General features: G+C 34.5%; 1 long non-coding RNA gene across 6 annotated transcripts in view; it reads left to right on the top strand.

Moving 5' to 3' along the window:
- The window catches only part of LOC111930100 (uncharacterized), a 171619-nt gene that overhangs the window by 12023 nt on the left and 135760 nt on the right, over positions 1-23836 (top strand). For all 6 annotated transcript variants that reach the window (XR_015287849.1, XR_015287847.1, XR_015287844.1 and 3 more), the window contains exon 2: positions 3393-3500. This is a non-coding gene — a long non-coding RNA (uncharacterized LOC111930100). The remainder of the gene's footprint in view (positions 1-3392; positions 3501-23836) is intronic.

The raw sequence follows: 23836 nt of genomic DNA, 5'->3' as shown, positions 1-23836 counted from the left end.
TTGGATACATTCCAATTTCTCTGAACATGACTCCCCACTGTCTTTTATACTTGCAAGAAAAAGTATTGTTGATTTCAAGTCCTATTTCAAGGTCAACTTCCCATTCAGAAAGATTAGAAGTAGTATTGCTCATTTTGTGGGTCATGAAGTGTATGTGAGATAATACAGGCTCTTTTTAAAGATACACAATCTTACATGTGTTTGGTTTACCTGGAGTCCCTCTGAGTCATGCTCTTTCTTGACACAAAGCAATTCAAATTTTTTGTTATTATAAGCATCTCAATAATTTCTATTGATACTAAAGCACTAATATTTCATACCTGGTCAACTTAGGAAATAAGAATGTGATTTTTAGATCTAAATGACTTTTGGAAATACTTGAAGGTGACATTAGATAGATATTTGAACCTTCTGAAGTTTTCTAAGTCATGGCCTTCTGTGGTTTTTTGTAGATTGTCATTTGGCCTTTTTAACTACTTCTTAGTTCCATTAATTTGACACTATGCTTCAGTTCTGCACCCCAGGAATTGTATGTACTCTAACATTTAAGGAAACCCACCCCTCCCCAAACCCCCCAAAATCCCACAAACTACTATTTGGGACTTTATAAATAAAATAAATAATAGCAGTTATGCCAAGTAAATAAATGATTTATGTTTCTCTGACCATTTGCCCTTTGATAACCAACATGATGGAACCTGAATGTATATTGCTAGCGCTATCCAATATAAAATTCAATATAAAATAGAAGACTTTCCACAACTGTTAGCTATGAACACAACAGTGATTATTATTACATATGCTGCTTCGTGCAGATGTTAAGTGTAATATTCCATTTCAGTGGGCTGGGAAATTGCATTAATCTGCCTCATATTTAGAGAATCTCCATGTGTATGTATCCTCTGTTGAGAATTCATCCTTACTTCCCTCATTTGCTTAATACATAAGGCTAGAATCTCATCATAATTTTTATCTAGAGCACCTAAAAAATCTAAAGTTTCTAACTTTAACTCTGGATGTTTCATATTCAAATATAGGGCGGAATAGAAGCTGTTACATTAAGAAAATAGTTAATCCAGTATGCCATCAGCTATGGATTCCTTATATTTGAACAAGCTTCTTTTTTATCAGTATGCACAAAAAGCTCAGAAAATTTCCTCTTGAATCAGAGTTGGCTGAAACAAATCTAGAGTTTTAGCCTACTATTGTGATTTTTTTGAAATAATCTTACCAAAATACAGTAATTATTTTTTCAATGCTTATGAGAACATTTTCTTACCCTAATTAGGCGTCCTTCGAATGACACATCAATTTCTGTGCCTGATTTTGCATACCTGACCTTCTAAGGAGTACCAGGAAGTATTTGGCTTTTATGAAGTAAAATAAGTTAGACATAAGCAGTAGCTCCTATTATTTGCAGACCAATGGACTGAAATAAAATAAAAATCAGTGTCTCAAAAAGGCTGTAGAAGAGGGCAACAATTCATAAGGAAACTTATTTAATTACTGCATTTCACTAGTGAAACGTTGTCAGCCACAGCAATTCCACTTCGCAGGAAACTGAAATGGAATATTTACCATGACAGAACCTGACGTGAGGGACTGGATATTTGCAAAGTAATGAGTGGTGAATGTAAAAAGCAGAAAAACAAAAAAGAGGATCCACAACTGCTTTATAATCATCAAAATTTGTTAGGAATGGCAAGCAGCAATGTTATTGCCTGCCAATGTCTTGCCCTTTCACATGAGTTTAAATTACAAGAACACAAAGTATAGAGAAAAGTAGTCTTATATGTGTTCACAGAGAAGTTCTTTTAGTGTTACTCATTTATTTGTCGGCAGAAAGGAATTTTCAATTCTTTTACATTTTACTAAGTTTTTTACAAAACCAAGTAAAGAAAAAACCCCTGCAACTAAAATGCCCAAACTTTAAGAGGCCTCTGTAAAAATTCTTTCACTTTGCAGAGGCAATTAGAACAGGCTGTTGAATACTGCGTAATAAGCACTTTGGGCAAGAAGCAAATGTTGAATATAATTTTAGTGTAGCTTCCAAGTCTCATCTAACTATAGTAGCAATAGTAAGAAAATACTGTAGTTGCAGTTATTTTTGCCAGTCCAGAATGATATCCCCTCAGCTGGGGTTTTAATGGAAAAGCTTAACAGAAATGTGGGTGTAACCAGAAACCTACTACCTTTATTTGAAACATACCCGTGTTTCAAGGATTTGACCCACCAGTGTATACCTGTTCTGACACAGTTAGAAATGGACTCTGAATATTTTGCCCTCCAGACTGCTTTTATGTCCTTGCAGACTTGAATAACCATCCCTGGAAAGTTTCAGGAAAACTTTGTGGTGAATGTGCTCTCGTTACACAAATATTAGTGATGTTAAAAGTAGATCACAGTATCTTAGAAACACTAATGTTGAAAAAGACCCTTAAAATCATTGACTCCAATCATTAGCCTAACAACACTACCAACTTCACCACTAAACCATGTCCCTAGATACCTAGAGACCAAAGATACACAACTTTTAAGTACCCCCAGGGATGGTAAGCCACTTCCCTGGGCAGCCTGTTCCAATGTTTTGACCACCCTTTTGGTGAAGAAATTTTCCCTTATATTCAGTCTATCTAATCTATCTAATGCTGTCCTTAAAAGTACATCCCAGAATAAATTTTGATGAAAGAACTACCTGTAAAGGTTCTGTGGATGCTTAAGTCACAGGAATCACACCTGTATCTGTCCAATTTCCAAGTCTATAAACACTTCACCTGAAATATCTGGTAGCCCTTATGCAAGTAGCTCCTGGGACTCATAAATAAAATCCTTTTAGAGGAATGGTTAAATTGATTATTAAACATTAAATGTCTACCTGCAGTACGGACTCTTAAGTGCCTCAGGGCTTTGAAAGAATTAAAATTGGTTCTCTCTGAATAGTCATATTACTTACCAGGATTTTAGATAGTTTTTCATCTGCCCTGTTGACGGCTCAGTGGGTGGCCTTAGGGTATGAGAGACACCTAGTGTTAAGATGCAATGAAATTCCACCAATTATTTGTGAAAATCACTCTCTGGGTTCCTGTAGTAGCTGGTGATAGTTTGACATTTTGAAACTGCTAAGTAAACTATAACACATTTAATCATAACATATCTCTTTTTCATTACGAGACCATATTTAATCTGACTTTCTATCACATGTATTTAGGAATTCCTTGGATTACTTAGGGTGGATAACACCAAAATAATTAACATGATATAGAACTGTTCTTGCTGAGTGAAATCACGTTTTGTACTTCAGAAATAAAGCATTAAAGCTAAATATGAAGTGCCTGGCACAACAACACAGAGAGTTTCTCTACAAAGTGACTGTGTCAATGACTTTTCCACAGGATTCTGGCACACAGAGCTGTTTTTCTCTCTCCTGGGTTAATTCTGGCCAAACTCAGCACAGCAGCACAATGTGTGGACTTTGCAACCAATATGTAGATTCACTAGAGGTAAGAGAATCTGCTTTGCCCTTCTATTTTTTCCTAATATTTAATAGAATAAAAGGAAAAGAAAAAAAAAAACAAAACAATTTGGGGAGATAATATCAATATTCACTCACAGGGAGAGATTCTATGAAAAATAATCAGAAGCAGTATAAACTAGCATTAAATCTTTATGTGAATTATGCACAGAAGATGATAGTTCTCTTGAATACTCCTGTGAAAAAAATCAAGTTGCAAGTTTCTCTCTAAAATGTCCTTATTATTACAAGTTCAGAATTACTGTGGCAAAGTTAAGCTGTTTCATAAGTAAGCTATAAAAGTGGCAAGAGGTGTGAAGTAATATAATTAAAGTTGATATTATAGACAGGTGAGCAGCAGAGGATGCTAAGTGGATAGATACACCACATTTTAGGATGCATACTTTAATAAAGATATTTTCAGTGCAACAAAATGAGTAATAGGTAACAAAAGAAAAAATAAAAAACGTTTTGTTAGCTAGGGTATCAGTTTATAGGATATGTTTTGGGAAATGGTGAATTTAGAATATGATACATTTTAGATAATTTGGTAAATTAAAAATGTTGAATAACGGAAAATCTAGCACTGAAAGGAAGTGCTTTGCATAAGCGAATTGCCTTTCTCATCTTTTGAGTATTGAGTTCCATTTCTCACTTAAACTGGCTAGTTTGGACAGACTGATCATTTTCTATTTTTGCTCATCTGGTTTTAACTTTGGCCATCCCTAAGCTGTGTCAGTGGAAGCAACACCCAAAGAAATACTCTGTCCTTGGAGCTGTAATTTTAGATTGTGAGTGATCAAATCAGAGCTGAGCTTTTCTACAGCTTTTTTGGATCTAGCAGCTGGGCCTGCTTCTGTGTTTCCTTTTAGACTGCTCACTGTGGACAGAAGAGAGTTCAAGGTGTGTGTGGATTTGCCATGCAAGGCAAGCCACTGTCTGATTGCTGGGGCACTCGTCTGCCACCAGGTAGATGCAAAACATGGTGTTTTCTCAGCAAGCAACTTTCTATTTATGGTCAGGAGCAGGAAAAATTTAAAGTGTATTTCCCAGCAAATATATGATGGATTGAAAGATTATTATACTCTGAATACTTCCTAGTGACATGTATTTTTCTAGAAGCAAATATCTGTGTAGTAATTGTCTGCTGTCACTGCTTGCTAGTCTTGTCAGCTCTCCCACGCTAAGCAAGGTCAAAATAAATACTTAATTAGTATAAAGGTTTTCCCTCAAAATTTGCTATGACAAATAGTATCAATGCAGAATGAACACTTGTACATTTTGACAGTTGTGTTTTAGCTTGTGCTGGAACAGATGTTCCTTGGATGAAACATTCAGGTCCTGTATACATATAATTTTGTGTACCTAGAACCTTGCAGGGCTGTTTGGAGCAATGGCACTTGTAAGGGGAGCTGGAATATTTTATATTATTATATATTATTATAGCGCAAATTTCTTTGATGAGTACTACATGTGAACTTAACACTGGTCACATTAAGGGAAACTTGGTTAACCACCAGAGAGGCCTCAGAGGACTTACCACAAAGTATAGATTTGATACTTCTAGCACATTCCTGACTGGTCTAAATTCAGTGGAAGTAATTCTAATTGCATACAAAACTCTGATAATCATCCTGTGTGATATAGTTGGTTTGTCTTATGTTTCACTTCTTGTTTATGTTTAGGAAGGTTTTTTTTTTTTGATTTTTCTTCTTAATCCATGCCTTTAAAAGTACCAAAACCATGCTTGTTTTCAAAGACATACGCTTGAAGTGTTTGCTTTTCCAGAATGTCCTTGGATTCTGGCAACCCCAAAGGTGAGCAGACAGAAAATCAGGCAGTTTGTTGTTTGCAGCCTTTCTGCATTTACTCAGTAATTCATCAAAACCAATCTGTTTTTGCAAAATGCTTCTGTTTGGCAAATGAGTGTTTTGTGACAAAAGCACAGTTTAATCAGAAAAATCCTGTTTAGTTCTATTCATTATATGGTAGGAGACAGACAAATCAGATGCATTTCAGTCTACTAATCACAGAGCATGACTGAATGACTTTGAATCATGCCTCTTTCTCTTATTGCTGTGATTGATACCAAAATGAGAGCTATGAAACCTGCAGGCTGCATTACAACTTTTTATACTGTAAGCTGTCAAACATGCATTTTCAAAATTGGCACTATGTACTTAACAACTCATGTGTGGAACACTGTCCTCTGAGCTAGTGCTGCTTGAGTGTGCTTTGAAGGCATCATTTTCAGGTCTCTTAAATTTCAGATGATTCCTAATTGTGGTTATGTTGGTTGATAGCATGTGAAGTACACATGAAAAATAATACAATTGTTAAGGGAATTTTGGCTTGTTGGAACAGTATTTAAATATGATCTTAACTTGGAAGGAGTCAGGTATGGAACTGCAGAGGGATAAAGCTATATAAATCTTTTCTTGAATTATTGACTGAACATTGAATATTTCATGTTCAGTCAGAAAAGAAAACATCTAAATAGTGTACTGAACCTAACAAATGGGATAGGTTGGGATGTACACTTGTCCAGCTTGTGCAAAGACACTTGATAGAGCCTGAGGACAGCTTTGCACAATCACAGCTCTGAAAAACTTGCAGGTGAGCAGTGCAGAAGAAACAATAAACAAAAAAATTCCCTAGTGTAACTATATTTAAAGAGTGAGAAAAGCAGTATATAGAGGAATAGCTCTGTGAAACTTGATAAATTACTGCAAATCAAGATGTCTGACAAGCATATCTTTTCCTTCAGTCGAAAGCGTACTTTTTAGTTTTATGCTCTAAGAAACAATAAAAAAGAGTTTTTCCTCTTAGTCTCTGATGCTGATATCTTGGTGTTTCCAATAGTAAGTTGAATTTGTGACTTTTTTTCCTTATCCTTGGCTTACTAGTGGATGAAACATGAAAAAAAAGTCAAAGAGAAAGGAGGAGAGAAATACCAGTTTGGTTTATTGTCTTTCTTTGCTTAGATCTGCAACCTTAATTTATTTCAGGTCTTGACTGAAGCACAAAAAATAGAGAAACAGAAGATGGTTTTAACTCAACAGCTCTCATTCTCTCTTATAGCATTGGCATTGGCTACCATCTATAATTTCTACTTAATGGTAAAGCAAATTGAGGTTGTGGTAGAAGGTAGTAAACGGTATTTTTCTTTTACCTGCTTTGGTTTTATTCCTGGGCTTGTATTCATTCCCATCTTCTAATAATTTTCCAACCAGAAAAGTTAAAAAAGTAAGTTTTAGGACTTTGCTGTGCTAATAAATGTATAGTGCTGGGGAATAGGGTTAGTTGCCTAATATGCCTGTATAATCATGGAGTATTCTGAGCTGGAAGGGACCCAAGAGGACCCAAGAGAATCAGCAAGTCCAATGCCATGCACAGGGTGCCCCAATAATCCCGCCATGTGCCTGAGAGCATTGTCCAAACACTTGGTGAACTCAGGCTTGGTGCTGGGACCTCTTCCCTGGAGAGCCTGTCCCAGTGCTCAGCCACCCTCTGGGTGAAGAACCTTTTCCTGATACCCAGCCTAAACCTCCTCTGACTCAGCTTCATGCTGCTCCCTCTGGTCCTGTCTCTGGTCACCACAGAGTGACTGGACACCACAGAGATCAGTGCCTGCCCCTCCTCTTCCCCTCACAAGGAAATTGCCTCTTCACTGAGGTCTCCCCTCCATCTCCTCCTCTCCAGGCTGAACAGAACAAGTGTCAGCCACTCCTCATATGGCTTCCCCTCCAGATCCTACATCAAACTCATGGTCCTCCTTCTGACATGTACAGAAGGAGGTATGATCAATGAGAATTCAAGTATATCTAATAAACATAGTGTTCAGCCATAAAATTAAGCAACTATTTACTATTTTACTCTAGCTCCTCCTTTGAGACATACATAAACTTAATTTGTCTGTGTTCTTTACTAAGAGAAACTTGAATGCGTAAAATAACGAAAAAGAAAAAATATAGTATGTTGACTTACAAATCTCTTATAGTTATGCAAAAAAATGCAGTTCACTGGCTGATCTGGGAATCCAGAAGGAGAAACTAATTTATTTTATATCCCATGAATGGGAAAGTTCATTAAACTTCAGGCTTCTTGGGAAACAGTTTAGTATTGATTGTGTTTAGGACCAGAGGGCAAAGAACCGGAAAGCTTGGCAACTGTTTTAAATTCTCGCACAAATTTACCCTGTGACCCTGGAAAAATAAATTAATTTACATTCTATAGCTCAAATCAAGTAATTATTTTAAAGTCAGTCACTTACAGGAAAAGAAAAATAATTTAATTTCTTGATCCTTTGAGTTTAAGTACATCTGGCTAATGTGGATGAAAATTGCTTCTGCTGGCTTTTCTCTGTGAAAATAAATTGTATTTATCATAAGCTTAAATATGGATGGAGATATCAGTATAATACCTCAGACTTCAAACCATGGAAAGCATGCCATTGCTAGCTAACTGTTTTTTATTTGAGACTGAATACTGAATTTTTTTAAATATTGATATTAATCTGTTTCCTAAAACAGAATGCTAAAAAAGACATTTTCAGAAGTGACTATAGCTGACTTAACAAAATTTTGCTGCAATTGGATGCAACCTTTCTAAAATTTTGCAACCACGTTGTGTGTTGGAACTAGATGGTCATTAAGATCCCTTCCAAGTCAAGCCATTCTATGATTTTTAGCTGTCATGAAAGTTTTCTGGAGCAGGTTTTGTCTTAACTGGGGCTTTGGGAGTTCTTTGTTTATTTTTATTAGTTTGTTATTGAATCCTGAGGACAGCAAAACAACCTACTTATTCTTCTAGTGAAATAATTTTTAATAAATGACAAGTGTGTTCTGGGGAGATTACAAGAGGGGATGTATTCATGCATTTTATTGATATATCTGGACTCCCATGAGCCCTAGCTTGTAGCATTGTGCAAGGTTTTGTGGGATATAGATAGTAAAAACTTTGAAGAAAGGTTTTCTTGCTCTCCTCTGCTTACCCTTTTCACTATTTTATCCATTTTTGTGGTAGGTATCATCTCTACAAATCGAAGGGGGCTTTCACTCTGTTCTGTTTTCACATCTCCTCTAACAGTAAACAGGTAAAATCTACTGGTACTGCAACACAGAAAATTTGTTTTATTGAAGGGCTTTATTAAAAAATGTCAAAACAAGGAATAAGAAACAGATCTTACAAAGTGATGGAAACCTAACTTTCATCTCAAAGTGACAGCCAACATCTTCAGTGATGATATTACCTAGGAAACAGTAGCAACCTTAGCTATACAGGAATTCTTTTCCTGTTTCTTAAGAAAAATGATGGTGAATGTACTCCAGATAAAATTTGAAACACACATCCAGGCATACTGTTGGGATTGCTGTATAGGAATGCTTATTATCCACTAGTGGTCATCACAGTTCTTCATACATAAGTGTACATAGAATGTAGAGCAGTTTTGCAATATGTAGCAAAGATATCTTCTGCCTTTAAACAGCTGGTAGGTGAACCATAAAAGCATCTTTAGATGATTTCTTTCATCTTTAGTCACATTCTACTGGAAAACAAGCTGCTGTTTATTTGATAAGGATTTCAGAGAGTGGAGAGTGTTGAAAGAGCAAAGAAAGCTATGTGGTTTTGGCAGAGGTTTAAATACAGAAGCATGAAAACAGGTACCTCTGCTATTTATAATAAATTAAGAAATGTGTAAAAAACAGATTGCTTAGTCCCACTGAAGCTATTGCAGACTTTCTCCACTGATTTTAATGGAGCTGAGATTACATCTGAAATGGTCAGCTTGAAAATCTTAAGATACTCTTATGTTAACTCAGTCTTCAAAAGAAAACTGTGTCACTGGTTCTTTTGTTAAACCTATCAGTCTCGTGGTACTCTTGTAACAAGTATTGCTAACCAATTAATATAAAAGCTCTTCTAGTATTCATCATTCCTTTAAACCTATGCATTGTGGAGTACATTCAGAAATGATGCCATGATAACATGCGCATGATATCAAAAAGCACTAGTTAGCCCCCAAGCCAGCTCCCAAGGCATAAACTATAAGGGTTCAAGACGTTCTAATTTTCATCCAAACTTTCCAACTGAGGAGTTTCTTCTATGAATTTGGAGGAATGTAATTGAGATTCAACATATTTGGAGCTGAGCAGTTGTAAACTGAGGTTATTCTTGTGTTCTGTCTTTAATAAAGCCTAGTTTGCCTTCAGTTTTTATGTGGAATTTGAGTTTTGGGAGCTCCAGGTAACCACTGTTTTCAATGAGAAAATTGCTAACTGCTACTCCAGGCTATGTTGTATTAATTTGCTTTTCTCTGACTATTAAACAAGCATTTACTTTATTTCAGAAATCTTAGTTGGTTCTTCTGTTTCAATTCAATAGACAGTATGATCAGTGCAATATTGTATGTAATACCCAGTAACATTCTAGAGGTGACTACAAAAACATCTCACATGTGTCCTCCAAAGTTTCTCTCCATTTTGTTGCATGTCTCACTTGAAGATTTTTGCATATCTTCATTCATTTGAGTACTGTGATATTGGTCCAGACTGTGTTTGACTACATCTCAATCAAAAATATTAAGTTTTCCATCATCTTTATCTGAAATAGTATAATTTATGGGGATATCCACCAGAGCATATTCAGCTACAGCATTTCAATTTATTTCCTTTAACCTTAGATTTACAAGTCTTGCTGTAAATTTCATCAGCACATAATGGAAATGGCATAGCTTGAGATTACAGGTTGCTCTCCAATACTCCCTCTCTGTATTTGTCCATTATTTTCACATTTTACCTTTTGATTTCACATATTGTGAATTCTTCACAATATGAAGTAATAATGTAAGCTTCTATCAGTATGTTATGTGCTTTGAAACTGATTGTTGTTTGCTAGTCAGATTATTGAAATTCCCATTTTGAATTGTCTTGAACAAGAACTGTTTTGTAGAAGTTAAATTCCCCTCTTGCAGACTCATGTGTCATTTAATTAACACTTATGATCAAAGCAAATCAAATTCAGGGACATTCAGCTATATCTTTAAAATTAATAGTTCCATATTAATGTTCTATATCAGTACATTTTCCCAAGTTTTAAACAAATTAATCTTTGAGTGCTATTTTTAAGAGTTCAAATCAAGTATTATCATTTGGTATGGTTTCAGAGCTGAATATCTGTTACTGTAGATTCAATTTCTATCCTTCATTAAAAAAAAGGGTAGAAGATCAGTAGCTGCTCCTCTGTTCAATTAATTGTTCTTAGCTGTACATACTTTGACAAATACTTCTAAGTTATTTTGTCCTACGTAGTTTTACAGGAAGCATTTTGAGTTTTACTCTTCAAAATGTTCACTGTAATATTGAAATTTGCTTACAGCTCAGGTTTAAACTCTGCTTGCTCCGTGGACCAGATACAATCCTAATTAAGGGGGTGTACTTGCATGGGTTTACTGGCTTGGTTTGAAAGACAGGTGTTTGCTAAGGAAGGAAGAAGCCTCCCTTAAAATGGAAAATATAAACCCCCTCCCTCTGAATTATTACAATTTTGAAATTAAGGCACTCAGGCAAAGATATTGAAATAAGAATAACAGTTTTTTACTAAGAAAATTAAAATAAAAATGCAGTAGTACAAAACAACCACTGACAGAGTCAGAATACAACCTGACACCCTGTTGGTCAGGGTGTTGGTAGCAGTCTGATTACATGGTGGCTGCAGTCCTGGAGTGACAGATGTGGATCTGTTGAAGCAATGATCCTGTAGAAGGGTGTGGTTTTCCTCTGGAAGTCCAGTGATGGTGTAGATGGATCTGGTCTCTCTGGAATCCAGTGGAGAAAGGCTGCCTGTGGTGTTCTGAGTCTCAGATTATATCCAGGTAGGAATGCTTGGCTCCTCCCCTGGGCAGAGCAGCTCACAGTGGGAGGATGGAATTTTGTCAGTCATGCAGTGAGACTCAATGGCCCATTAACAGAAGATACCTCCCTGGAGAGAGGATGGGCCATGGAAGAGATAAAGAACACTGTCACACCTATTTTTAACAGATGATAATAGAATACATACTTTTGGTTAAATCTTGCATTGCAACCTAGGACGTTTTCAGTGCATAGTCCAAAATCAATATCTATTCCATACTTGTGTATGACCTGATATTTTCAAGATCCACTGAATGTTTTTTAAATAAAAATATAATTTAGTCTATTCTATCATGTTTTACATTATCAATGCCTCACAGCAGTGAGTAATTCTTGTTTAAAGTGCAAATACTTGAATATTACTTACATGATTCTAGTGGGGATTTTGGGGATCTACTGAAATGAAACTTACAGTAACATTATTTTGCAAAACTATAATTATTAAAATTTTAAACAGAATCATTTTAATTTTGTAATTTTGTAGTACTGAATTCAGAAACATAGCATTATTAACTGAAATTAAGATAATGCTCAGTAGTGAAGTATGAGATATCTGTCGGTCAGATTGCATTTAGCAGCTTCATTTTCTGTATTTTGTTCCAAATGTATGTCAGTTTGCTTGCTATATTTTGTTCTTTTTACATTAAATCTATTTTATCAGAATGCAGTCAATTCTCTAGCCAAGACAAATTAATTCTGAGCTGAAAGTAGTATCAAAATTCCTATTGCTAACTAATGAACTTTCATATATTCACATTGCATATGCCAATCAGAAGTAAAACCTATTCTTTTGCATTACACACATTTATGAAGAGATGTTTTAAACATTGCAGAAAAATTTTGAACTTTTGTGACCTGCTTTTCATATTATATATTTGATATTAACTATAGCAATTCTGCTTAGGAAATTATATTGTACTTATACAGGTCAAAAAAATATGACAGGATCAAATTTGCACACCAAATTGCACATCAATTGCACACCAAAGCAACTGGATCAGCATTTAGTTTATGTTATAGGATAGTTTTGTGCAAAATTTCAAGTACTATGAGAATGTGTTTCAGTGCTTTGGAAAAGGTGTGTGTGGCAAACTGTATTTCAAAGTAGGGAACAAAAGAGAGTTCCTTTTAGGCACATTCAGTGAAGAACAGGGATGGTGAATGTGGCTGACAGGTCACAGGAGGTAAATCCAACTCATAGCCCATGGCCCAAATGCAGCTCAGGTGGTCATTGATTAACATGGGAGAAAGTAGGGAAAACCCCTAAAACTTCATTCCTCATTCCCAGACTTCCACAAAGTTCACTTCCCTTGTACATATAGTTGAATAAACTTAAATTTTCTAATAGAAATTGTTGCAAAAGAAAAATAAAATGGCAAAACAACAGCACCACATATTAAAGTAGCCCAAATCACACACAAACACACACATACACACACACATACACACAGAAGTATGATTCAGTAAAGTATTTCTGTGGCTGGAGCTGGTAGGATTGCTCCTTCATTTTTTGAGAAAAAATTTTTTTCCACACTTTTCTCAGACTGCTGTATAAGCAGGAACTTAGAAAGAAATAATTTCATTACCAAGATACTTGAGCTTACGCTTTGTAAAACTTCTCTATTTTAACTGTCTTCTGAATTTATGAGATACCAAATGTGGTTAGGAAAGTAATTTGAAGTAATGCTATAGCCTTAATGCAAAGGAAGTAGTAAAACTTGAAATAATATCAGAGGTGGTAGATCAGTGTGACATTCTGTAATGAGCTAAAAAGTTATGAAGCATATGTGAATCATTAAAGTTAATTTCTTATTTATATTGAAATATTTGTATTTGGATACTTTAGAGCAGTGATATACCTTTAGTTGACATTTAATTGCTCCTTTTTAGTTCCATCTAGCCCTCTCACAGGTTCTTTTAAGGCAAATGCCTTCAAAGATATTTCTACAATGTAAATTGATTACATAGGTAGAAGGTTGTTTAACAGCATAATAATAGCTGTTTGATTGCTCTAGTAGAATATTTCTGTCTTAACTATTATACCATGAGATTAGTACTTTATAATCCTATCTGTCAACATGAGGAAAATCTGTAGGCCAGAGTAATTCCTGAGATATGAAAGAAATGATGTGTTGGTGAGATGAAGAACAAGGGATGGGACCATCATGCTTTGAGATGATTTATTGCTCAAGTAGCCAGATAAGATATCGGTCTCAAGGTGTGAGATTTAGAGGAGCAACAAGTCAGCCATAGCTCAGGGAAGACATGAGTTTCTTCTTTGCACAGCAATACATAACATTTCAGCCAAATAGGCAGCTGACAGGGAACTTGTTTTCACTTATTAACCTATCACCTTTGCTTAATTTTGCTGCACTGCGTCTCTCAACCACTAAGCTGACGGGTCACATACTCATGCACACCTTTGTTATAGTTTCTGGATCTCTAACCTACTCTATAAGTCACACTATTATGGCTTAAACTTCAAACTCTTTTATCTAATATAATTTCCTACCTACTTAAGACATATTCTTACTTATAACTATAGGGACATAAATTTGTAATTTCTCTACCCAATGTCCGTGTACTTTCATCACTACATCAATCTAAGCTCTTTCCAAGGCTGCAGATTGAACCCTTCAGCATCTGTAGAAGTTTCTCTTTTTCCAACAATGTGTTTTATCAGAAAAGGCACAGCAGTCTTCCTGTTCTTCAAGGGCAACAAATCCTAATTAGTCCAGTCTGTAACCTGATAAAAATCTGGATGTGTTGTATTAGTCATCATTTTTGCAGTAGATTTGCTTTTATTTTAGAATGTGTATCTCATAAATTTTACAGTGGGCCTGAATAAATTCCCACAATTGATATAACAGTCAATAATGGTATGTACTCAAGTTTCAATAATACCCAAAATTATAGACCTGAGCCTGAATTTCTTCATGTTTTATTTGCTGGGAAAAAAAAAAAAAAAAAAAATCCACACAAAGGTGGCCTTGTTCAGACTGTATCTGAGTCTTGCCTGAAATTAATGAATATAGGTTATAGGTTTGGTCAGGGTTCTACTCCAGACCTTAAATAAAAATGGAATAAAACATATGTAGAAGTTGGCACTTGAAACCTAAACCTATTCTTTAAGAAGATTCTCATAGCAGTACAAAATGTGAATACTCAGTTTTTTATAATTTACTTTTTCTATGATAAGGAAAGTGTTAACATAATTATGTTAACAAAATTAAAGTTCAGGGGGAATAGATACATGCCATTCAGTTATTTTTGTTACTGTTTCATTTTAGCAAGTATGTGAATCTTTCTCTTCTGGGAAACCTCACATACAATGCTTTGTTAGACAAATAACTCCCCTGTGGCATCTAGTAGCAATGATATTTAGGAACATGCAAACTTTGTTCAAAGATGAGCTACAGCTAGGATCTGCTCCTAATCAGCTGTTTTGCTAATTAGGAGTGCCAGCAGAAATTTAGTAGAAAGGAGACTGTATTAGTTCCCACCAATTCTTCTGCCTTTTTATTCTCATAGGTGATATTTATAAAAGAAAATACAGCATTATTAATATTTCTAAAAGTACTTCATATCTGAAGACAGTTGCTTAATCTGCTCCTATTAACTTGTCTTTAAATTTGTATTTCTTCAATATTTCTGTCCACATTCTTTGAAATGACACAGAAACATGGTTAGAGAATAGATGTTACATTTTACATGGTTATTTGAGACAGGTAAAATTCTGCCTGACCCCACCCTGTTTCATCTTAGTACCACTGTCATCTCTAACAGTGCTTTCAACTAGAACCACATAAAATATCCTCACTAAATCTTACATGTTGTATAATGATGTGAGACTTACTGATATTTTAAAAAAAATTCAGTCTATATTCTTAACAGTTCACAGGCTCTGAAGGAGGTTATGCAGGCACCAGATTTTGCTCCTGCTATTTAACTCACAGACCTGCCTTTCAGCATGTCTCAATGCTGTTATTTCCCTATGTGCCATCAGGGGACAGAAATGGCAAAGCATCTGCACAGTTACAGCATTGCCTCCCTTTATATAGTGACCTATAGTGGGGGGGAAAAAAAAAACCATGAACCATGATTTTTTTTCTGTTATTTTGGGAATAACTTTTCGACCTGTACCCATAATATTGATTGGAGGTAGAGGAGCACTGAACTTCTAAACAAGCTATTGCCTGAACATGTCTAGCACATCTGAAATTCAGTTGTGTAAAATGCTCTTCAAGTCTTACTTCAAGATGATTTTAGTAAGAACTCTGTAAAATAAAAAGTCTTATAGTAGTCAGTGGATCACAGATGATACCCCTTTAGCTGTAGGAGGTTATTATAGTTTCTTCCATAGGGAAAAAAACCAAACATTTGTTTGACATAAAAAATTGTCTGCCCAGTCTTCTAGTACTGGCAGAACCTCAGAGTTCAACACAAGGAAACAAACAAACAAAAAAAAAAAAGTAACGAAGGTAGAAAGTCATTTGCAGTAAGGAAAGGAATAGGTTTCTGTGATGTAGCAGAAGACGCTGAGATGTCAATTCCCTGAGAACTCAGTCCCACAGTTCCATTTGTTGTCACTAACAAAGATACTGTCACAGTGTCAATACTGACCCATGAGGAGCAACACTCATCACTGATCTCTGCTTGGACATTGAGTCCAAACTGGAGTGTGACCATCCAGCCAATTCCTAACTCACCAGGTGATGCACCCATCAGATAGATCCATGTCTCTCCAGTTCAGGAACAAGGCTGCTTCTTTATTGGATGAAAGTGCTCACGGGAAAAATGAAGCCTAGTAAAAGGCATTGTGCACAAAGTCATTCTGATGAATTATTCATAGAACTATAGAACATTCATAGATGAATCATTCATAGATGATTCAATTAGGAGAACATTTTTCTTTCTCAGGTGTGAAATTCCATGCAAGTTGAAAGGGAGCCTTAAAAATAGTAATGGGTGCAATTATATTCAGAATATGTCAGATAATCATGTCATTTTTCAATAACAAATTAATTAGATAGCAATGCTTTTCATATGCACACTCTAATTGCTTTCCTCTGAGGATCTCAGAATGATACAAAGAGCACCTAATTAGGCCTCTAAACAACCATTTGAGGAAATCATTGTCTTTCTCTACTCACTGTAAACTGAGGTACCAAGTGGTGAAATTACATTTCTGCTAAAACACATTGAGTTAGAGAAAAAATCGAAGTATAGATTTTTTTCTTTATGTTACAACAGAAGGTGTTTTCATTTATAGTGTTTATTTAAAAATAGGAAATCACGAATGCTTATGTATTCAGTCCCTGTCACAAAACAGAAAATGCACCTCTTCTGTTAAAAAAAATAAAAAAGACTGTATTGAACCGTGTATAAGAAAGATAACTTTTAAGCTTCAAGCAAACTTCCTAAACTTGAGTGACCCTGAAAGAAATAACCACAGAGCATAGTCACTAAGTTCTTTCTCTCTTCTATAAAATGTATTCACCTAGTAATTTCTGATGACCATTTTATAATTTGCATGCAAAGAAATGACCATTATTTATGTGATCTTTTTCCTGTTGGCTTGTTTTTATTTATATATTATCATCAATATTTATCCAAATATTGATGACCTCGAAAGTACTGCTTACTAATTTTAATAAGATGAAAATTAAATCAAAATTCAGCAGTATCTGTTGCAGAAGTGATGATCAAGTACATGATAGTCATATATCTTTTAATCATAAAAATGTATATTTTATGCTAATTATATAACACATATTATGTTTGCTTAATATTAGTAATAACACCCAAGTGGTCAGTTTTAACTTACAGTTTCTCAAATATGTAGTAAATTACCCATTTGTACATTAATAAGGTAATCATCCAGTGATGCTAGAAACTGAAAGCTGGGTCCACAATCAGTGTTTTGCAGGATGGCTAATTAAGACAGCTTATTTCCTAATTAACAGGAAAATTCTTCTTGGCTAATGTCCCTGCCTGACATATTATTCTAACCTGATTTTTGTTAGTTTTTCTCAAAGATCAGTAGTCCTCAAAGGACTTTCATTCTGCTACTTTATATTTCTATTCAGTTATTCTTCTTTACCTGCATTTGACCTCTGGGACTGTTGTGGTATATACATATATATGTATATATATATATCTTAAATATAAGTCTTGATGAAAGAATCATTGGTTATACAAAAGAATTCTATTTTTTATAATAGATTTTTTCCAATTAGTGGAATCTACTGAGTGTCTTTATGAAGAGAGACCTAGAATAAAAATCTGCACAAAATTCTCAGTTCTTCAATCCGAGTAAATGTAGCAGCATAACAAAGAAAATTTATGAACAGACTTCTTTTAGCAGAACACATAGACAAGTGCTAAATTTTTAGGTGTGTCATGAATATGAAAAAATGTAGGTTTTCCTGCCTGAGAATTTGAACATTATGTTCAATTCTCTTGTGTTTATTATATGTATTATAAGACATGCTTGTTTGGAAGAAAAGCTATAAATTGTAGGAATAATGGATATTTCAAAGTATCTTCAATGTTATTTTCTTCTCTATCAATAATTTTCTTCATCAGTTAAAATGGCAGTTAAAAATACAAGCTGGACTTAAATTAAAGAAATTCATAAAATTTAGGCAGCCCTAGTGTTTTTCCAGGAAACACCAATTATTAGCATGCTGTACAAACCCAGATGGCTAAGAGTGAGGTTTTAAGGATGTTTTAGGTTTATGGATAGCAATTTTTTCATCATAGTTGATAACTGGATATTTTTGGTTTTTTTCATGGAAAATAAATCCAAGTGTGTCTTCTACTATTTTTAAGAGTTTCAATTAACCACAATTAATTTTCCATTTAAATGTGCAGGAGAACTGAAATAGCCTATAATACTATAAACCCATTCAACAGCTTAATTATGCAGTTTTGTCTCTAGCTAGATTTGCTATTTTTATTGTCATTCTTAGGGTGGGGAAATGCATATTTTTAATTCTAAAACACCAAAAAGTAAAGCAAAAACCAGTGAAAGAACTGAAATGTTACAGTCAAGAAGGATTTGGATTTTCAAACTGAATTATTGATAATTAGATACATATAATAAATATATTTTGTAAAGTATATTTTAAAAGAAAACTTAGAGCATAATACAATTGGATGTGGTTGTATAAGTCCTTACCACTTGTCTCTGTGGAATCACAAAGTATCATGCTTTTGCTTGAACTAGAGACAAAGGATACGGGCTGGATGAATTCACACAAACCATGATTGTGGCGTCTCATCAAAGTCCTCAGGAAAGGACTGATGAGTACTTGTTCCACACATAGAAGCTGGGAAGGTGAAATAAGCAAAACTTAGGCAATAGCTGATGTAATGTATGCTTTATCCAAATAAAAAAAAATAAATGATATACAAGTTCAGAAGGAAGCACTTAAAAAAGGAGTTAAGTGGCAAACAGAAAACTTTGGTAATGAATCACCTACTGAATGTCATTAAAATCAAACTAAGACCCCGATAAAGGGCACCAGGAATAACAAAAATGCAATTAATTTAAGCTTTGTTCTCCCATAATTACACTTTTAAGATGAAATGTATTTATGACAGGTCAAGGCATTTCATTTGAAGAATGCAGATTTCTGCCACCGAAACTATTTTAAGGGAGGTCAGACTGGATATCTTAAATGTTAATAAAATACAGAGTTGCCTGTAAATGAACAAAAAAGGATGAAATCCATAGCATTAAGTCACTTTACAAGGCTTGCAGCAAAAATACATTTTTTTTTTCCCTACAGTGATGAATTTAATTTGCATCCATTGAATTTGCAACAAAGACTGAAAGAAAAAATACAGGCAAAGGGAAAGATGGGTTAGGAATTCAACTCATTCTCAGTTCTAATGCTCCCATTGTCATACTCCATTTGAAACTTTAAAAAGGAAACCCACTGAACTGTCTTAAGTAGGTTTTGCTGAACTGAAAGACAGGATTCTGTTAATGAGCAGGAATTACTGAGAGGGCATTCCAGGCTTGGTTTGAAGCTGGGAATGGACGAACTTCAGAAAAGTCAATCTTATCTTTCTCTTAGTCTTCAGAATTTGTAACATTATGTATTTGAAATGAAGACACAGGAGATAGATGCCATAGTGTTACAAAAATGTTCCCTTCAACTTATAATTTTGTGGTTCAATTCTAAAGAAATATCAGAAAAAAAAACAAAACTAAACTAAATAGCTTGTATTTTATTTATCACTTTTTAAGAGGTCATTGTTCCACAATTTAATTATTCTATCAGTACAACAGTAAGATGGCAGAAGAAAGAGGTTTAAACTAAAAGTTCCTAGCAACAATGTGTTTCCTATAAAATATTAGTGATTTCATAGGCTTAATAGCTTTTCCCTGATACAAGTGAAATGACTCTATGCACCAAAGTGAACCATGCAGGCAGTCAATAAAGGACAGGAATGTCCAGCCATCACAGGGGACACATCTCCTACAGAACAACTCCTCCATTCTCTGGCTTCTCCAGTCCTGATTCCCAAGGGAACATTTATTAAATACTTCCAAAAGACAAACCTGGGAAATGAAAAGCTTCTCAAAAATAGAAATCTTGAATTCCACAGAATTTACATCTGTTTTTATATTCCTACACAGTTCTTCCTCCGATTCATCTCTGTTACACAAAATCAGAAACAGCTTTTCTCTGTTTTCCAAGTGAGTTAATGATGTATCTCCTTGATAATGTGCTCCTCTCTTCTAGTGTTACTTTCAATCCTTCCTCTCTCATTATCCAACACAGGCATTATCTAACAATAAGCTACGAATGGTAGCATCTGATCCTGTGTGCAGTCTGGATTTTTCTCATTTAGCAGAAATTAATGTGATTGTAGGTATTTGTTTTCTTCTATTGCATTTCTAAATTCTATTTTCAGATTTACCAAGTCCATCTAGAAAAAGTCTCAAAGACATTCACTTTTGGACATGAACAGTGGCAGACTTATTTTTGAGTACTTAGATTCAGCCCAGATTTTTTTTATTTCTTTATTTTCAACACAGCTTGTTAGTCTCACAAAATGTGTAGTCCAACAGGAAGGAGACTGAGTTACAATTGAAAAACAGGAGTAAGACAAGGTAGAATAAATTTCCTGGTTTCACAGGCATTTTCATATAACTGCATGCCTCTGAGATCCAGCTGTGTCATGAATTTGGAGTTTTTCTGGTGGTTTGCTTGGGGTTTTGGGGCTGGGTTTTTTGTTTGTTGTTTGTTTTTCTCTAGATACGTGCTTTCCTGGGAGTGGTTATTACTATTCATGGTACATATTACACACATTCATCATCAGCTTCTGCACAGTGTCTGTCTGGAATTCAGGCTCATTGAAATCAGATAGCTGAGAACTTCATATGACAGAGCTTTGTTTAAATGACTGTACTACACAATCTTGTCCAGCAGAGACTGACAATACTTGTTCTTTTTCTAGCTCCCATACTTAAATTACATTGTGCATTTTTGGTTTTTTATAGGACAAACCGATTATTCCTTAACGTCCTATAAAGAGAATTCTCCTGTCGTGCTGTGTGAAATCAAAAGGAGAAAGACAAAATATGACTGAAAAGAATATAGAAATAATAAATTTAAAAAAATGAGAAGTATAAATATGGATAACAAAAAGCTGATTAGTCTCTTCTATTGAGAATGAGCGATCATCATCATGATGCCATTGATGTTTGCATGAAGCCAGCTACAATTTCCAGACAAATCATTGCATCTTTCATATTAAAACAATATTTTAGATTGAATTGCTTTCACTTATTAAAATATCACACAATGTGGAAATACTTAGAGCAGAGAAAACAGACAGATGGCTAAGTAAATTAATCTATAAGCAGCAACAGAGCATAAGGTTAGTTGCTGACATTGACTGAATCTTGTGGAAGGTGGTAGAAAGATGACAGTATTAATTAGTCACAAACATGAAGGTGAAAAAGGTTGTGAAAAGCTTGTGAATAAGGAGAAGATGGGTTAGGAACCTGTCATTTAAAGGGAGGTTGACATTTCACATTTGAGATTTATAACTGTACTTTAAATTCCCTGCAATTTTCTAACATTGTGATTGAAAACTCTAGTTAAAAACATTATGAAAATAGGAACACATTTCCAGTGTTAATCTACATTCTTGACTTCAGTTTCAAATGCAGGCATTTGAGACTGCTTTGGTTTATTTTCACCAGTTGTAATCATCATGCAGTAAAATGCATCATATAGAAAAGAGAAAATAGGTCAGATGATACTACAAGGTGCTTTAAATGCTCTGAAATGGATATTTTCCTGTTCTTTTACAGTGTGGATTTCTTCTTTTACAGTGGAGATTTCTTCTTTTACAGTGTTTCCAGTTGCAATATATTTTTGGGTAAAATATTAGCATAAATTTGGAATAGAGGATGCTCCAAAAGCTGCACTATTATACTTGTGGTATGTGGTATGTTTGTTCCAAGGTAGACTGTGTTCTTTGACACTTTGCTCTTGAAGTCAAAACATTCTTAATCTTTAAATTCTGACATCGTTACATTATAAAAATGACATTAGGTATTTTTCATACATTTTTAACAAGTTCACTGACTTTTCTTGAATGGTATAAATTTATATTAGCTGAAGACTAGGCAAAGACTTTTCTTAATTTATTTCACTCTCATTTCTTACTGAATCTGATTTTGAATAAATGCTGAGCACTCCTACAGGTACCAAGTACTGCATTCACTTGAAATAATGCATTTTAAGGTCTTCTGATGAAGGAGGAAGTCACCAGTGTCAAAAACCCCCAGTGCACTGAACACAAGACAATATTTCAATGTATGACTTAAAAAAACATTTCAAAATTTTGCTCGTCTTTTATTCTGTGGAAATCCATAAATAGATACTATAAATGCATGGTATGATACCTAAATGCCAGTTTTAAAAGGCAAATATTCTCTCATTTATTTTCTAATGATATTTGACACAACTTTTCTCCATTAATAGCCTAGTTGTGACAATTTTGCATTATTTCCACTGAATAGATTTAAAAGCAAAAAGAAAAAAGTATCTTACTACATCATAACATATTTGACAGAATTCTTTGATTTCAGAAAGAGTTTTGTGTGCTGAGTGGGAAACAGGGTCCCTTGAGTGTTCTCTCCCGCTTTAATCATATTACATCTCACTGTCTTTTATCCAAATGGCATATGGGTTAAGTGTATATAATTTTACATTTACATTAGCTCATTTCTGCTTCCATACCAAGATTTTCAAGTCAAAAAGAATTTTTTTCTTAAAAGAACAGAAGCAAAAGTGTAATTTCTTCTGAGATTTGTAAGAGATCAAGACTGATTATGAGAAAGCAAATGCTTGGATGTTTTTCTGTTAGTAACCTCTTCTGTTTATAAATGTCATGTTACAAAAAAAGGAAAGAAAGAGTATGTTTATTCATGATAGAGATTTTACTCTAAAAAAAATGTTTGAAAAGACAAAAGCATTTGGCACTAACTCATCAGTCATTTTAAATTTCCAGTTTATATATTCTTTTTTTTAGCTTGCACTTGACTTTAATTCTATGCCCTTAAATCCAACTTTAAAGTCTCAGCAGAATTTGGCATGGTCCATGGATCATACAGACATGAGAGAAATCAATTTGCAGCAGAAGCTAGAGTGAATATTTAGGAGATGAGAAGCGAGGGAGTTGATGTTCTCTGGGATGTGTTCCACCAAAAAATATTTGATGCTGAAACTCAGGTCCTGAAATGGTGTGTGATAGTAGAGAAAAATCATGTATAAAAGGAGAGACTGGGGGCATGGTTTGGATGCTGATAATCATCCTATAGAATGAATAATACATTACAGCTCCGAAAAAAAAAAAACTTTCTAGGGCTAAGATATTTTTCATTAAATACTGATTATTAAACCTATTAAAAGTGAATTTAGTTGCAATAAATAAGTATCTGAAAGCTTATGCTTATCTTTACATGTTTTCAGATTTTTTTGCTTAGAAAAAAATACTGAATATGATATTTTACAGTGCACTTCTAACCTAAAAGAGTAATATGTTTAAAGCATCTCCAGAAGAGACTGTTTGTCTCCTGAAAGGTTTAGAAAATAGTGAAAATAAAATATATAGCTTGCTTCTAGCCACATAAATATCTTAAGAAGCCTGAGCTGCTATGTTGAAACAAAGTCAGACTATTCTGCCTTTTTAACAGCTGTTAAATTTCAGGTAGAATAAAGGAGATGAAAACAAACATCCATGAGTCTCAAAAAGACAGAAGGAAAAAAATGATGGCTTGAGACATGACTGGGTTGTGTTCAATGACTGAGACATGACTGAGATGTGCAGGGCTACAAGCACAGGCACAGAGAGCTATGTCTGAATGTTCCTGAAAAAAAAA

The sequence above is a fragment of the Cyanistes caeruleus genome, chromosome 6, assembly GCF_971803275.1.
Source record: "Cyanistes caeruleus chromosome 6, bCyaCae1.hap1.1, whole genome shotgun sequence".
In the NCBI taxonomy this organism is placed as follows: Eukaryota; Metazoa; Chordata; class Aves; order Passeriformes; family Paridae; genus Cyanistes; species Cyanistes caeruleus.
This window is presented reverse-complemented; position numbering and strand designations above follow the sequence as displayed.